The sequence below is a fragment of the Phyllobates terribilis genome, unplaced genomic scaffold, assembly GCF_046119375.1.
Source record: "Phyllobates terribilis strain yellow unplaced genomic scaffold, ASM4611937v1 Scaffold_4__5_contigs__length_816908805, whole genome shotgun sequence".
Lineage (NCBI taxonomy): Eukaryota > Metazoa > Chordata > Amphibia > Anura > Dendrobatidae > Phyllobates > Phyllobates terribilis.
In genome coordinates this window covers 677,467,221-677,473,220 of record NW_027362764.1, presented here as the reverse complement: position 1 = coordinate 677,473,220, position 6,000 = coordinate 677,467,221, and the positions used below count along the sequence as shown (strand labels likewise).

Below are 6,000 nucleotides of genomic sequence, written 5' to 3'. Positions count from 1 at the left end.
TGCCACTTCTGCTCAGACTTCTCTGCACTGAACTAAGATGGTGCCCACCTTTTATACTCCCTTCTCAATGCACCCAGGAACTGCTTCCTCCCTGCTCCTGCACTACAGGGTTCCCCTTCCTCAGTGTTCCCTCCCCCCACTCCAGCCAGGGACAGGGACTGTCGTGCCCATCTCAGAGGCATATTGGTCGCCCTGCCCCACGGCAATGTGGTGTAATGCATGCAGGTGTCGGGTCCTGATCCACACTCCATCCTTACCTGAGAGTGAGATATCACACCTCTGGGTGAGGTGCAATACCTCTGTAGCAACCGAGCCCTCAGGGTGCTACAGTTCCATTTATCTTCAGCCTAGGTGACGTATTGTGATACAGGGCCGTGATTTTGGCTATAAAAGGGTCCCCTAGACCCCTACCCCAAGCTTTTTAAGAGAATCATATATGGCGTGCCAGGAGACTCTATGGAATGCTTTCTCAGCATCCAACGAGAGTATCTAATTACAAATTTTTAACTGCATCTAGCCCAGGAAATACTTTGTGCCTAGTAGCAGTGTCTGCTAGTCAGCGGATTATCCCGGCTGTTAAGCAAGCTACACCATCTGTAGTTTAGACACTTAATTTTTTCAAAGGAAGTGCTTCGGGACCATGGGATACTCAGTGAAGAGCATCAGGAGGCACCCCAAGGCATGGGGGCTGGGACTGGCAGTAGGATGCCTTGCGGTGGACAGCCGAGATCGATCCTTATAAAAGCTTTTTAACTGCAGCAGCTTTAGTGGACGCTACTGGAGCTGGAATTACGCGGCTGCTGGCATGAGACTTGCCCTCCAATAGATCCTTGTAAATGGATTTAAAGTGTATTCATTCAAATTAGAGAGACAATTTAAATTAAAAAGCTTAGAGCTGCCTCCACCACAGGGGGGCTCGCTCGACCCACCAGCGGACAGGCACCAGTATTGGGAGAGGGGGGCTGGCCATCAGGGTTCACCGCGGCTCTGGCACAAACCCGGCGACACGGAGGTGGCACGGGCAGGAGCGGACTGGCCGTGTCGGCTTCTCACTTTTTGGATTTTAGAAGGGCATGACATGCCTATATCTGTGTCTCCCCCTCCTTTTACTCCTCCACCTCTTTTATTTTCGCATGACTATATGTACTTGTCACTTTTCCATGTGTTAGTTATGTATTCTGAGCAGTTTGTCAGCTTTTGGACACCTTTGAAGGTGTTTTCTATGTGTTTCTATGTGTTTTTGTTTGCCTGCCATTGGTTTTAACGGTGTTCGAAGGTGTTCGACGAACAGTTCGACGAACAGTTCGGCGAACACACGGGTGTTCGAAGAACCGAACCGAACTCGTACACTACGGGGGTGGCTCAACACTAGTAGGGACGGCACAGCCTTAGCATGGACCCTTCGGAGCCCGCCCCGTCACGGCCAGATTGCTCGCCATCAAGCGATCCTGAGAAAGGCTGGCCGGGCGATGGATCGAGCAACGTCTACTGGCCATGCCACCTTGGATACGCCCGATCTCCTCTGATTTCGGAAGCAAAGGAGGGCTGGGCTCAGACAGTACTTGGATGGGAGACCTCCTGGGAACACCGGGTGCTGTAGACCATTTTGATGACATTTTGCCCTGCTGCCCAGCTCGGCTAGCATGGAACGGCGCCTTGCCGGACACCGACCTTAAGTAACTTAGATGATGGAAGCCCCAAGGCCTCTGAGCCAATTGGCAGCTAAGTACGCTACCCCGCCACCTTCACGCAGGCCTGACACCGAGCTCCTTGCCACGGCTAGGAGTGCTTATTGACTCCGCAGCTCGCCGTGTGGAAATGATGGCGTTAAAAGCACTCGGGGCCGTGAAGGGGCCAGGCTTTCAGCAGGTGCCCAGGGAAGGTTTTGGATGCCGGCGGCCTAGCGAGGGCCAGCAGAAGTAACATGTTTCTCTGCAAAGAAGCTTGTGTAACCAAGCCAGACGGCTGACAAAGAGCTAACCTCAGTGCAAGGAAGGCAAGGAAGGTGCGGAAGGAATTGGGGAGGGGTGGGGTGATTCCTGCTTGGGCCCTGAAATCATAAAACAGGCAGGAGAGTCTGACGCATGGTGACGGAGAGGTTGTAGGGGCAGATAGGGGGTGTTGTCACGTGCGAGCACGTGTGCATGCTGGCTTGTGTGTGAGAGTGCGCTTTCTAGGTGTGGCGCGCTGCAGACAGTCAAAGGGATTGTTCCCTTTCATTAAAAGTTAATCCCCGGCTGCAGGCTATTAGAAAGCAACTAACCGCGCTCTACTCTCCCTACCCGGGTCTACCGGTGAGTCTCGCCTCTGCTCCCGGCCTGTGGCATTGGCCGTGAAGCTGACGTTCCGTCGACAGCGCTGCAGCCGATCAGTGAGCTCAGCGGCTCTGAGTGGGGCGTTGTGTCTACAAGACCTTTTTAGGAAGCCAGCAAAAAAATTGAAGAGAAGGGAAAGCACAAAAGGACCTGGTCTTGCTGAGCACTGGAAAGGGCAGCCGACAGCCAGACGTCAAAGTAGAAAAGCAGCAAGTGAGAGGCTTGTCTCTGCCTATGGCCACACCACCCTGAACACGCCTGATCTCATCTGATCTTGGAAGCTAAGCAGGGTCAGGCCTGGTTAGTACTTGGATGGGAGACTGTAAAATAATACTCTTCCTGTATTATTTTTTTCTACTGAGGACTTCTAAAAGTATCAATATCACGATATTCTTATAATAAAATGTATCTATTTATTCTTGGATTGTCCATTAAAAAGAATCAGATTGCAGCAGGTACATACAATAATTAGTTATAAAGTAATTGTCCATTTGTCCATAATTAGCTTAATTGTTGAGATTCACCCATCTTTCCTTGGATCCTGGCTGGTAAATCATGTCTTTGTCCAGCATGTGTCCAGGCCTACATGTCATCTGCTTCTCAGCATGAAGATTCTGTGTCTTGTGGGGTGGGCAGAGCAAGAGAGCCCCCCCTTTCTGTACCATGGGCTTTTATAGCCAGTCGTATGGCACACCTGTTCTACATATGGTAGTGAACCAAAAATACACACACAACTAGCGCATGTCAACTAGACACGATGGCTGAGGCATAGAACTCAGAAAAATGATTATCGATTAACATTCCAAATGAATTTCCATAATTAACCATTTAACATTTCCCCCTTTTTTGAGAATAAAAGGACTTTAACTGAAATTTCTCAAAAGAAGATACATTCATCAATCATTTTTTCTTTCCTTCTTCCTTGGCAATATCATTAAATTTCCATAATAATAATAATAGTAATAATAGTATCAATATCGGTTTATTGTTTTATAATGATGTGAATTCATGTTATGGTAAGCCGCGACTAATATTCATTTAATATGTATAATTATACTTCCCCATATCTAAATTGAAGCAATCGCGGGTTCAATCGTCATCATCTGATGTCATCGGGTCGTCGTCTCGTCTTCTTCTTGGTTCTTTTATAACACAGTCTTTAGATGAAAACTCCTTTGAAATAAATTACAGCATGTAGATATTGTACAGTCCATAATTGTGTTCATTATTGTTCAGTCCATAAACTGTACTCTTTATTAGAAAGATCATGTGTGTCAGTTGATAAGAAAACAAAGTCCATGGATGAAATGTAGCTTTAATATCTGTGCAGTGTCACCTGGACTTACGTTGGATCGTCTTTGGAATCTTCCGTGTGTCCGCACTGGTCTCGTGTCACTTTTGGAACAGATGTGACGTCTTTGGTCAGTAAAGCAAGGGTTAACTTGACACTTTCCTGCTTTATATAGCACCATAACCAGTACTCAGTCCTTTATATACATGACACATATGCCAGGTATTACCTGTTCACTAGCTTTCATTGAAGCGTTGCAGGTGATAAGAAACCAGTGGAACGTGATGAAACTTGAACACAACACAGTACATATAGGATCATCGTCCTCTGCCGTCTTGGTGATCAGTGGTGTGAATTGTATTGTATGTAATGGACACAGTCTGTTATAACACTCAGCATTCACACCTGTTACCTTCTGAGACGTCCGGATATCAGTTGCTTCTTCTTGTAACTTTTGAGAATTTCTTTGATTTATAAAAATTAAAAGTCTTTATTAAGATAGAATTCATAATTGCGATGTCTTGATTGAAGTCTTCATTCCCTAATCTGATACCAAATCTGGCAGTTTTTCCTAACCTATAATATCACAGCGTACCATAGCAATCAGTAATATCCATCTAATTATTATCAAAATATTAAAAGAAAATTATGTTTAGAATAATAAACAATAATAGATAATAATTCATTATCAATCAAGTTCTCCATATGATAGAACATTTTTATGTCATAGGTGTAATTACCTTTTCCAACCCATAGGTGTCAGTGTATTTTGAAAAAACAAGTTTTTATATCTTTATTAAACCAATAATATCAAAGAATGTATACTCCTGAACCAAAATGAATAAATATATGAATGTATGAATGAATGAATGAATGAATAAATGAATGAATGAATTGTTGTGTTTACTCAGAAAATGTAAACATTTTTTTCCTTAGCAATATATATTTAATGAAGCAATACTCTTGTATTAGACATTACTTTATTAAATATTAATGTGTTTTCTCAATTGAGATATTGAACACAAATAAAATCAAATGAGAATTAAAAAATGAAAAAATAGAAAAATAAGAAGTATAAAGTAAGAATAAAATTTTAAAAATGAAAAATAAAATTAAGAGTAAAAATAAGAATAAAAATAAAAATAAGGCCTTTAAATTTTAATGACAAATGCAGAGTAATTATATTCTCCATAAAAAATACCCTTATAGCTCCATTATCTGGATGATTTCATATTTGTCATAACCTTGTACCACCAAAAAATATTAAATTATGCAACTTTGCATGTAATACCCTTCTTAATTATACCATAGTACCTTATTATTATTTTTTCTTTATTAAAATGTGTGGAAAATAAGTATTGATCAAAAGTGATTATGTAATCAGGATCAAAAACACATTTCCCCCTTAATACCAAAAATATTATTTTATAAAATTTATGTATATATCAGAACCAAATTAAAAATAATTATTCTTCTAGAAATATTGTGCATAAATTTCATATCGATGAGTAGCATAGATTTGACTAAAGAGAGGTGTGTACCTATTTAGGTAACCATTAAAAATAATATTATAGTTATTCAAGAATATTATCATGTGGAAAATTATTCTAAATATAAATTTGTTTTGTAAACCATTTTGATGTGTGGTTGCCCTTATCCACTATTAGTTAAATCAAGAAATAATAATTATTAAAGAAATATAGAAATATATATATGTAGATAATACCTAATTATGTATTATAATTTCCTCAGAATTAAATATATTTTTGTACCTTCACATAAAGAAGCATTTTTTTTTTCAAACATACAAACATACGAGGCCTCTGTCACATCAATCACACTTAGCAGCTGCTGATTTACTCATCTGTCACCTTCACTCTGACATTCACAGATCTGTTCAACTCAAACATTCCACATATGAAGTTTTAGATATATATATATATATATTTAACCCAAAATTGTTGTATCCCAATTTATTAATGCGCATTGCCATGTCAATTGAATATCTTTATATTTCTTTGAATATTCCCCAAGTACATATTATATAATATGAGAGTAAGTCACTGGAATTTCAGACACTTGAAAAAACTCTTGTCTTAGATTCTTTTTTCACTGGCTGCCCGGTCTTAAGTTACATCAGTTGAAAATAGAATGAATGGGATCCTATACTATTAGCTCAAAGTTCAAAGGCCGCAGCTGTCACACGTCATGCTGTAAAGCTACTTTAATTTGCACGAACACTTCATGCACAGAAAATATTAGCAACACAAGAGAACTAATAAGTATTACATATATATTATAGTTCAACTAGATATATTGTTATTATTTTAAAATGTTATACACATAAAGTCATGCAATTTTTTCACTTCCTGTGTGAATAAAGAAATAAATCCA

General features: G+C 40.3%; 1 pseudogene; it reads left to right on the top strand.

Moving 5' to 3' along the window:
• The first annotated feature begins 1,483 nt into the window (after positions 1 to 1,483).
• LOC141269593 (5S ribosomal RNA) lies at positions 1,484 to 1,603 on the top strand (annotated as a pseudogene).
• The last annotated feature ends 4,397 nt before the right edge of the window (positions 1,604 to 6,000 follow it).